Source organism: Portunus trituberculatus, chromosome 25 (assembly GCF_017591435.1).
Source record: "Portunus trituberculatus isolate SZX2019 chromosome 25, ASM1759143v1, whole genome shotgun sequence".
In the NCBI taxonomy this organism is placed as follows: Eukaryota; Metazoa; Arthropoda; class Malacostraca; order Decapoda; family Portunidae; genus Portunus; species Portunus trituberculatus.
In genome coordinates this window covers 11,600,874-11,613,264 of record NC_059279.1, presented here as the reverse complement: position 1 = coordinate 11,613,264, position 12,391 = coordinate 11,600,874, and the positions used below count along the sequence as shown (strand labels likewise).

Here is a 12,391-nt window from a genome sequence, read left to right as displayed (position 1 = left end):
ATTATTAATATTATCATTATCATCTTCATCATCGTCATCACTATTATTATCATCAGCATTATCATAGGGGTAGTAGTAGCAGTAAAAATAATAGTAGTAGTAGTAGTAGTAGTAGTAGTAGTAGTAGTAATTAAAGTAGTTGTAGGAGCTCCAACAGTAGCAGTAGTAGTAGCAGCAGCAGCAGCAGCAGTAGCAGTAGCAGTAGCAGCAGCAGCAGCGGCAAAAGTGATAATAGCAGTGATAGTAGTAGTAGTAGTAGTAGTAGTAGTAGTAGTAGTAGTGGTAGTAGTAGTTGCAGCAGCACAGCAGCAGCAGCAGCAGCAGTAGTAGCACTGTTGTTGTTGTTTTGGACTACAATGTGTATTATGATGACAAAGACAATGATAATGTGTAAAAGATAAATTTCCTGCTGACTCTTCCTGCTTGCGGCTCCCTTCTGCAAACAGCAAGCTGCGCTAAAAGCAACCAAGGGAGGACAAAGAACCGTCCGCCTTGTTATCCTGTTAGACCTTCCTGTGCTAATGTAGTAAGAAGGAAATACGTAACAGCCCTAAGTGGATTTCGCGGCGGTATTTATCTGGGGGCAAGCGCTCCACCACACCACTCTCTTCGACAAGAACCTATCACAAGACACTCTTGCCGGCTTCGCTGCTCCGACGAAAACCCAACGACACTTTTGCAATGGTGAACACGGTTAAAGTCTACAAGAAAACCGCCCCTAATGGTGAGTTGAAACCCACCGAGCAGCACCATACCACACAGCAACGCAGGCCTCCCACCCCACATACAACCCCCAATCTCTCTCTCTCTCTCTCTCTCTAGCAGAGATAATGACTGGTGATTAAATCACTCACACACACACACACACACACACACACCCGGTAGCTCAGTGGTTAGAGCGCTGGCTTCACAAGCCAGAGAACCGGGGTTCGATTACCCTGCCGGGTGGAGATATTTGGGTGTGTTTTCTTTCATGTGTAGCCCCTGTTCACCTAGCAGTGAGTAAGTACGGGATGTAAATCGAGGAGTTGTGACCTTGTTGTCCCGGTGTGTGGTGTGTGCCTGGTCTCAGGCCTATCCGAAGATCGGAAATAATGAGCTCTGAGCTCGTTCCGTAGGGTAACGTCTGGCTGTCTCGTCAGAGACTGCAGCAGATCAAACAGTGAAACACATACACACATACACACACACACACACACACACACACACCGCGTATAGTGTAGTGGTTAGCACGCTCGACTCACAATCGAGATGGGCCGGGTTCGAGTCCCGGGCGCGGTAGGGCAAAATTAATGGACAAGCCTCTTAATGTGTAGCTCCTGTTCACTTAACAGGAAGTACAGTAGGTACGGGATGTAACTCGAGAAGTTGTGGCCTCGCATTCCCGGTGTGTTGAGTGTGTTGTGGTCTTAGTCTTACCCGGAGATCGGTCTATGAGATCTGAGCTCGTTCCGTAATGGGAAAGGCTGGCTAGGTGACCAGTAGGAGACCGTGGTATATTACAGACACACACACACACACACACCCCACACACACACGCACACACACGGAGACAGGACCACTCGAACATATCTCTGGTCTTGTATTGCGCCTGATAAAATATGCAGTTGCGTAATGCACACACACACACACACACACACACACACGGTGAAAAAACCATTCGAACATATTTCCAGTCCTCTACAGCACAAGTAGGTACGTAAACCCACCCACCCATGCGGCCACACACACACACACACAAGCCAGAGGACCGGGGTTCGATTCCTCTGCCGGATGGAGATATTTGGGTGTCTCCTTTCACGTGTAGCCCCTGTTCACCTAGCAGTGAGTAGGTACGGGATGTAAATCGAGGAGTTGTGACCTTGTTGTCCCGGTGTGTGGTGTGTGCCTGGTCTCAGGCCTATCCGAAGATCGGAAATAATGAGCTCTGAGCTCGTTCCGTAGGGTAACGTCTGGCTGTCTCGCCAGAGACTGCAGCAGATCAAACAGTGAAACACACAAACACACACAAACACACACACACACACACACACACACACACACACACACACGTGATAAGACCACTCGAACATATCACTAGTCCTGTACAGTACAAGTAAGTAAATACACACACACACACACACACACACACACACGCACACACACACTATTATCTCGCATTCATCACACAATGTACAAGGTAGATTTCTCCGTCACATTCACACTCAGATGCGTAGCGGCAATTAACTCGACATGTTATAAGTCTGACCCCGGTCCGTATTTAGAAACACTTTGATATTTCATGAAGACAATTCTTAAAAACCACAGAAGTAATTAGTCGAGTTTTCGTAAGTGTTTTGTTTCCTTTGTTAATAAAAAATCATCATATCATCGCTAAACTAAGAAGGCACTATTGAAAAGCGCAATAATTTTTGTTAGAGCTTGTTAAAACTAGTTTATAAAAGATACCGAGACGTTCAAGTATTGCTTCCCATCAACAGTGCTTGTCTCATTTCTGCAGGGAAGGTCACGGTGTATCTGGGGCGCCGTGACTTCGTGGACAACAGCTCCACAACCGAGCCCATAGATGGGGTGGTGATGTGTGACAGACTACCTTAAGGGCCGTAAAGTGTTTGCTTCTGTAAGTATTCACAAAACAAGTTGTCATCTTAAAGTTTCAAATTAACTTACTATAGCCTTATCTTAGGTAATTTATCTAAAGAGTCTTAATGAATACCTTTCTCTCTCTGTTTTTCAGTGTGTGCGTCTCTCAAAACCTTCCTCCCTCTATGTTTCTCTTTGCAGGTTTCAATTACCTATCGCTTCGGTCGCGAGGAGGACGAAGTTATGGGCATCAACTTCAGTAAGGAGATGCAGCTGGTGTGCAGGGAGATCCCCCTCAAGCGCGATGTCAAGGTCACTGAGATGCAAGAACGCTTACTTACGAAGCTGGGAGCCTCAGCTTATCCGTTTTCTATTGATATTCCTGACAACGCCCCGTGCTCTGTCCAGCTCTTCTCTGACCATTCGGTAAAACAATGAGGTTAATACGTTTACATTACCACAAAAAAATAGGTTTTCATGGAAAACTAGTATGAAATACAATTATAGCAAGAACCATGCGGCGGCAAACTGTAAATGGAAATGGAAGGTAGCAAAAGTTTACTCTAAAATAAGAAGCACAAGAAATGAAAGAAAAGCAACAGTTGGTTAGTCTCAACTCTACCGCGTGCAAGCTAATGAAACAACTACAAAAATAATGCCGTTAACTTCTCACAGCAAAAAAAAAAAAAAAAAAAAAAAAGAAAATCGAGTCCTCAACACATTCATAATTGAACACACGACTACCAAACTCCCTTAGCTTCATTGGCACGTAATTGGCACGGTAAATTTTCAGAACTTTCAGGAGGCGTTTGAAAGCATTCCCGAAAATAAATCAGTGGCATAAATGACTTTCATCAATGGATGCAAGACTCGTGACTCACCAGACATAAAAAGTGCGTTGTCATAATCGGCAGTACAATAAAGAGCCGACAATATGTCGTGAATGGTGTCCTGCATGGGAGAACTGATATTTTTGCATTTTTTCTTTTATAATTTTTTCTAGGTCAGCTATATTCACGATAGCCTCACAATCTATAAACAGTCTGCAGCCGACACAAAAATCGCAATTCAAAGCAGCACAACAAGCGAGATCGGATATCTTGAAAGTGATATTGACCGTCTGAACGCATGAATAAAAAAATATAGATTATTACGCATAGGAAATCACAACGATCATGATTGAAATTCAGTGGATGGCGTTACCTCTCGACCAAAATCATGGATTTATAGTCAAGCCAGTGTTCTTCAAACTTTTTTTTCCATTTGATTTTATATACCTTCCTCACGACCCAGAACATCTATCCTATCTTACTTCTGTTTATTCTATTTATACATTATGGAAATTGATTCATACATAAACCCACCCACAGACGCACACACAATCATTATCAATTTTGAATTATTGTTCATATACCTGTTTATGATATAGCGAATCACTGGATAAGAACTTGCGACCTAGATTTTGGTCCTGACTCGTAAACAATTTAAGTCATCTGAACCCAAATATTTTTCTTCTGGCGCGTATTATTATAAACATTTGATGTGTAAAGAGATATCTTAGAACCAGTCCACGTCCCGCACATTTCTCATCAGCATAAATTAGTCAGACATTGCTTAAGCGATTATAAATATTACATGATAAAAGAAAACATTTGCATTTTTCATCTTCTCTACGTACATTACTTGCTCTACTAATTATCTAGTTGAATTCTTACGATTACCTTCATGGTTCTTCACTTCTTTGTAGACGAGACAGTGTAATTAACGTACATGGTTCATCAAGATAACAAGAACATCTTACAAGTCTAGCACAAGCCTAGGCACTTCTAACACCTCCCTTCCCTGTACAGGCCAAACCACTGGGAGTCATCTACGAGCTACGAGTCTTCGTGGCCGACAATTTGGACGAAAAGCCTCACCGCCGCAACTCTGTATGTCTAGCAGTGAGGAAGGTGCAGTACTACCCTGCTGAAAAGTTCCTTCGCCAGCCTTCCACTCTCGCCACCAAGGGATTCACTTTCTCTTCCGGCAAGCTCAACATGGAGATGGCGCTGGACAGGGAACTCTACTACCACGGTCAACAAGTCTCTCCTACGATTTCAATCAGCAACACAAGCTCCAAGACAGTGAAAAAGATCAAGATGTCTGTAATACAGCACGTTGAGTTGACCATGACTAACACCCATTTCGATCGTGAGGTGTGTTGCTCTCTCTCTCTCTCTCTCTCTCTCTCTCTCTCTCTGCTGTAAATTCACTCGTTAGAACAATATGATCTATAAATCCGAGAATATTTCAACATTGTACGTTGAACTTTATCTCAGCCTCCTGTTACAGATTCTAAAAACTTCAATATATATAGATAAAAAGTGTCGCCTAAGGAGCATTTCAAATTGTGTGGTTTATCACCGCATCCAAATTTGACCGTGGCCGGACAAAACAGTTGAAAGTGCGTATGTCCCTCTTCACACTGTGGGTCCGGCCCCAAATGCATTTATAGCATCCCACTTGTATCCGTGCGCGGTGGCAGTAGGCTTTAAATTTAAATAGAAGTCTTCACCCTGTGCGGTTTGTAGCCACACAGTGTAGTGTGACAAATATAAAATTATCTAGTGCACTTCCTTTAAGACTAAGACACAACGAAAAATTGCCCTGCTGTGTCCGGGCACGGACTACATTTAGACACGGCAAGGAACCGCATAATGTGAAAGGCAACTAACGCCTCTTTCATCTCCTTTCATTTTTCTCATCGTTTAGTTTGATAGTGTCCAGCGCTATCTTACAAATCTCTTCAAATTCTTCAACTAATGTTTCTTTTTACTGTCCAGGTGGCAAGTTTCCAGACCCAGGAGGGCTGTCCCATCATGCCTGGCGCACACTTCCACAAGACCTTCGCCATCCTCCCATTGGCCAGCAACGCCAAGCACTTCGGAGTGGCTCTCGACGGCAAGACTAAGGTGGGTAATGATTCTGTTCTTAAAGCAGATTTCGTACTGTTTAATCTAACTGGACTTGATTTAAATGACGAGTGCAGTGGATGATTAAGATACTGAGACTTTCACGTCAATACAAATGGTAAATTTTGAAGAAACTTGGAGACAAATCGTGCTCCTTAACTCAAACAAACAAATTGTATATTACTCACATCTTTCTGGAAAGAACTACGGAGAAAATGGGACATTGATCTGAGCTAATCATAACCTAACATAACCTGACGACGTGCATGTATATAGGTAATCATTCTCTTCATAAAATAGGTTTCGTGCTTTCTGATTTAACTTGTCATGACTTAACCAAATCGGATCTACCATAATGTAACTTAATCTAGAAATATGAATGCCCTTCTTTTAACATTGGAAACGCTTCTATTCTTTTTGGTTTACATAAGTTTATTTTGCTTGTTTTCTTTCTTTCTTTATCTCCTTTTATGCAAAAATGGCATTTGCAAAGAACAATAAAAGAACAAGAAAAAAGCCCTGCGGTACCATTAGTAAAAGAAATGTCAAAAGGATCATCAAATTATTTTTGAATAGTTTAAGTCACGAGAAGAAAGAAATATAAAAGCAGGCAGGGAGTCCCAGAGTTTACAATTTTGTTGAGAGAGAGAGAGAGAGAGAGAGAGAGAGAGAGAGAGAGAGAGAGAGAGAGAGAGAGAGAGAGAGAGAGAGAGAGAGAGAGAGAGAGAGAGAGAGAGAGAGAGAGAGAGAGAGAGAGAGAGCAACAGCATAGGTCATATTAAGGTGCCACTCCATAACCTCGTTCTTTTGTCGCCAAAGATTAAGGACGAGAGAAATTAATTACTCAGGATGAAGTAATGAGACAGAGAGACTTCGTCAGTAAATAATGTAGAAAATGAAGAAATATATATAAGTAAACTAAGGAACCTGGAAGAAAAAAAAAAAAAACGTTAAAAGGATAAAAAAAAAAAAAAATGAAAATATTGAAAAAAAAACTATATGTACTGAATTTACACTCTTTTCTTTTTGCCAACAAAATAATGAACTACCTGAGTGCTAATTAGTTCTTGAACTGCAGGATGACACCTGAAAAAAAAATTGACGTGATCCAAATTTAAACTGCAGATACTAATAACAATAATGATAATAATAATAATAATAATAATAATAATAATAATGATAATAATAATAATAATAATAATAAGAATGATAATAATAATAATAATAATAATAATAATAATAATAATAATTACTGGAGCATTTATTTGTTATACCTAGGTGTCTTTTTAAATTATACCCTAGACCAGTATTTCCCAACCTATTGTGGTTGCATCCCTATATACAAACTTAACCTGGAGTAGCGATCTTAATTGTAATAATAAATCCAACCACTTCATGTTGCAGTCATTGTATTGTACATGAAAACTATTCGTCCTACGAGTGGAATTGCACGTGTATAGATATTCTATGACCGCGCGTCTTTTGTTACTGTGTCCAGTAGAATCTTTACCTTGTCCTATTAATGTAAATCAGTTACATCAATCAAAATAGAAATGTGAAAAGTTGTGAATTATTAGGATATATTTTTGAAAGACCCACTGGTGACCTTCAGAAATATCCTCGCGATCCTAATTTGGGTCGCGACCCTTGGGTTGGGAACCACTGCCCTGGACAGTCCATGGCTATCGGAGCGTTGAGTGGTAAGGTAGTTTGCTCGATAAGTCTTCTGGTAAAGAGAGAAGTAAAAATCTATCATACAAGAGCCTGCAGAAGGACATCTGATTAAGAGAGGTCAACAAATTAACCTGGACATACCTTCAGTGAATGTAATAAGATGCAATGGGCAAGAACACACGGCGCCAACATCTGACGCTTAGGGAAGCGGCGATATGAAAAAGAGTAACTGTTATGATAGGTAATTGGTGATAACTTATGATGTCATAGTGTAACGACCCGTCTCGTCCAGCAGCAGATGTGAAATAAGCCTTTGTAGCAACTCCCAATGTTCTGGACCGCACTTTTACATTAAATATTTAAGTATCTTATTTTGTACTACTTCTAATAGGTTAATGTGATGGGTAGTTGTAATTTTAAGAATGTTCGCATGATTTTCAGTGTAGCACGAATGCTGCATCAACAGTGAGGAAAATATTTATGGTAATGTGACTAATCATCCCTTTGGTCATAGAAAGTGGTCCTTATGAAAGCCAAAAACATCTTGAAATAATGGCCCAGTTATTCATTAGGCTCCCTATTTACTGATGGTTGTATTGTTGTTGTTGTTGACTGGGAGTAATTATACCTACACTTGTTATTCTTTCCAGGATAGCGACGCCAACCTGGCCTCAAGCACGGTGCGTCGGGATCAGTCTGACAATCTGGGCATCATGGTCACTTATAGCGTACAGGTGGAACTGGAGTGCGGTGCCATCGCTGGGACCCTCACCGCCTCCTTGCCCTTCAAACTCATGCACCCCGCGCCTGGTAAGACACTCTTCCTATTCACTCATCTTTAAAAGAAAAGCTTGGGCTTAATCCTATCGACTGCACAAGGGTCATTAAGGCAGACATGTCAGCTTGTGGCCAATCCTTAGCTGGGATTGAAGAGATAACACCACCAATCTCACCAAGTAACTACCGTGGATCAGGATCGAACTCATCTTTATCAAGAGTTCACCAGTATTTCCATTCCTTCATCCACTTCATGATAAACTTTGATGACCTTTGCTTGTTCGTCTTTTCACTTGATACATTCCATTAAAGAATCTCATGAAAGCCGCAAAAAAAAAAAAAAAAAAAAAAAGTACTTATTTGGGAACGCTAATTGAACAGACCTTTCACTTTTTTTGTATCCTTGGTCAGTCTCCTTCACGCTTAGACTCCATTCTTATACAGTCATCAATCGTTCGTCCATGATGAGTGAGTCAACATCACTTATAAATCATCAATTCCTTGCTTGTTTCACCATTTTATGCACCACCCATAGGTATTCACAGACATCACACCCTCTCTAGTCCCCATATCAAGTTACCATTACCACACCTGACACCATCACAATCCCACTTTGCGTCTGGACTCGCTTACCCCTCTGACGTGCTGGTAAAATTTATAGAATTAGTCCCCCTTGTATTGTGTCGTTTTCTCTCACACTACTTCTATGATTCTCTCTTGATAGGAGTAACATGTGCAATCTTAAAACACACACACACACACACACACACACACACACACACACACACACACACACACACACTCTCTCTCTCTCTCTCTCTCTCTCTCTCCGTAATATTGTAGTTTATAATGAAGAATGCAGTTGAATGAAAAAAAAAAATAGATTAAGTTACTAGTCAATTAATCTATTTTTTTTCATTCAACTGCATTCTTCATTATAAACTACAATATTACGGAGAGAGAGAGAGAGAGAGAGAGAGAGAGAGAGAGAGAGAGAGAGAGAGAGAGAGTGTGTGTGTGTGTGTGTGTGTGTGATCACTCAGAAGTGATTATTAATTCTAAATAATAAGTTACTAGTCAATTATTATTTAGAATTAATAATCACTTCTGAGTTCTCTTCTTCCTCCTCCTCAGGCTCAGTGAACATCGATAGGGATGACGGGATCGAGTTCGAGGATTTCAGTCGCCTACGCAGGGGCATGAGTGTTGACCAGAACCTGGACTGAACACCCATCCATCAGCCATCCTGAAAACCTCATTAATCCCTCTTCGGCAGCACCACATTCATGCCTGCATTCCTCTGAGCCACAACATCAATATCAGTGACAGATTTATACAAGTACTCGCCATCTTCCTCGTCCTCTTCCACCATCTAGCTTAGGTCTTGGTCTTCAGCATCACCGCCACCATTGCAAACATCACCAATCCTTTCACCACACCACACCACACTATACTACACTCTTGTGCGAACGAACGATCACACACCGAACTTTCATATGTTTTACGAAGAAGTTGGACTTAGGTTGCTGAAGCGCTTTGGTGGATTTTCTTCTCCATCATCCCTCCATCCCGTTTCTCTCTCTCTCTCTCTCTCTCTCTCTCTCTCTCTCTCTCTCTCTCTCTCTCTTTCTTATAACAGTAATTCTTCTATTAATATTCTCCAACGTTTCAGCTCTTTCTCTCGACAACTTCTAATAAACTCTAGTGAACGTTTTTTTTTTTTTCTGATTTTTAAGAGTCTGACAGATTTCATGACTCATGTAGTAACAGCAAAGAATATTTATGACAATCCTACTCATGCTTTCGAAAGTAATAATCATGGGAGTCCAGAGTATTTAGAAGTACTGGATCTTACACTATTCACTATAATCTTACTGTTCTGTTGTTATAATGTTAGTATGCTATTGGCACACATGTTACAGATGTACTGCCTTCTACATTTGGGCATTGGCATGATATATGGGTGTAATACATAAATTGTGATGAATAAATCTCAAGTAAAATGTTCAACAGTTAACTACATACCTCTTATTTCAGTTGTTATTGTTGTTGTTGTTGTCTTTATCTTCCTCATTTATTGTCATTATTACTATTGCTGTCATTATCATTATCATTATGATGGTAATAATGATAAAAATAATAATAGTAATAATTATAAGTAGGAAAGCAATAACTAAGGTAGCTACGAGCAGCATCTTTAATGGGCCAAACGTTTCGACATTTCATCTTATGTCATCATCAGTGGTATAAAATAAAATAAAACGATAAAACAAATATAAGTATAATCTTGCAAAATTCCTGGTTCCCATTCTTAGGCCATACACTACTAATAACTATACTGTAAAAAATTCTCATGAACTGTCTCAATCCCTTTCGAACTACAGACTACCAGATTCGTGTTTTATGGTTAGCTATGATGTTCAGTCACTTTTTACTAACATTCCACTGGATGAGACGATAGATATATGTGTAAACTCTGTGTTCTCAGGTCTGGACATTTTTAAAAATATGACAAAATCGCTATTTACGAATCTACTACGTGTTTGTGTTAAGGATAATCTATTTGTGTTTAACAATGAATTATATAAACAAACAGACGGCGTGGCGATGGGCTCACCACTCGGACCCACCTTCGCTAACATCTTCCTTTGTTACCACGAACGAAACTGGCTCGATGATTGTCCTATCGCTTTCAAACCTATGTCATATATACGATATGTTGATGATACGTTGGTGTTTTTTAAGGAAGCATCACATGCAGACCATTTCCTACATTACCTTAACTCACAACATGACAATATCAAGTTCACTATGGAATCTGAAATAGACTCACAAATCCCCTTCCTTGACCTAAACATCACAAAAATCAATGGTAGACTTTCCACCTCTATTTATCGTAAACCTACATTTTCTGGCCTCGGTATTAGTTTTTCAGCTTTTGCAGTTTCCGGTTCAAAATCAATTCAGTCCGTACCCTCTTACACCGTGCCTTTGCTCTGTCTTCTTCTTACCTAAATTTCCATAATGAAGTTACTTTCCTAAAGGATTTTTCTATAACAATGGCTTCACCACCAACCTGTTTGAGAAAACTCTGAATAACTTTCTCCAAAGTAAATACCTTCTTAAACATCCAATTACCACTGTTGCCAAAGAAACAATCTATTTACGTATTCCATTTTTAGGTGAGGTTTCCAAGAAATTAGAAAGGGTCTATATGAAAAACTTACAAAATATTATCCTGATAAACATTTTCGTATTGTGTCTACAAATAGTCTATGTATAGGTAGTTTTTTCCTCTTTAAGGACACTCTGCCAACTGCCTTACGCTCGTCGGCTGTTTATTGTTTCACTTGTCCCAGCTGCCAGGCTGAGTATGTGGGTAGCACCTTGCGCTCACTTATAAACCGAGCCAGCGAGCATTTAGGCCAGTCTGCCAGAACAGGGCGCCCGCTACACAACGCCCCATTTTCCGCGATACGGGACCACTGCCTCTCATGTAAGGTTCAACCTAATCTCAGTCATTTCCGTATCCTCGCCACCTGTAATAGAAACAGTTTAAGAATACTGGAATCCCTATATATTTCCCAAGTAAAGCCATCCCTCAACAATACTCTGTCAGCATAACCACTTATGATAGTGTGAATTTTTACCATTGTAATTCTTTTATACTTATATTTGTTTTATCGTTTTATTTTATTTTAGACCACTGATGATGACATAAGATGAAATGTCGAAACGTTTGGCCCATTAAAGATGCTGCTCGTAGCTACCTTAGTTATTGCTTTCCTACTGAAAATACGATTTCCCAGAAATCAACCTGTTTCGGATAATAATTATAATAATAATAATAATAATAATAATAATATTAATAATAATAATAATTATTATTATTATTATTATTATTATAACAACAACAAGAAAAAAAAATTATCATAATTATCATTATTATTATTATTATTATTATTATTATTACTATTATCATTATTATTATTATTATTTTTATTCTTATCATCATCATCATCATCATCAAAATAATAATAATAATAATAACAATAATAATAATAATGATAATAATAATAATAATAATAATAATAATGATTATAGTAATAATTCTTCTTCTTCTTCTTCTTCTTCTTCTTCTTCTTCTTCTTCTTCTTCTTCTTCTTCTTCTTCTTCTTCTTCTTCTTCTTCTTCTTCTTCTTCTTCTTCTTCTTCTTCTTCTTCTTCTTCTTCTTCTTCTTCTTCTTCTTCTTCTTCTTCTTCTTCTTCTTCTTCTTCTTCTTCTTCTTCTTCTTCTTCTTCTTCTTCTTCTTCTTCTTCTTCTTCTTCTTCTTCTTCTTCTTCTTCTTCTTCTTCTTCTTCTTCTTCTTCTTCTTCTTCTTCTTCTTCTTCTTCTTCTTCTT

General features: G+C 39.3%; 1 long non-coding RNA gene and 1 pseudogene across 1 annotated transcript; both read left to right on the top strand.

Moving 5' to 3' along the window:
- Positions 1-601: 601 nt before the first annotated feature.
- Positions 602-9,993, top strand: LOC123508870 (annotated as a pseudogene).
- A 1,223-nt stretch (positions 9,994-11,216) lies between these two features.
- Positions 11,217-11,753, top strand: LOC123508871. The gene is made up of 2 exons (XR_006676019.1): positions 11,217-11,484; positions 11,691-11,753. It is a non-coding gene; the product is annotated as an uncharacterized LOC123508871 (long non-coding RNA).
- The last annotated feature ends 638 nt before the right edge of the window (positions 11,754-12,391 follow it).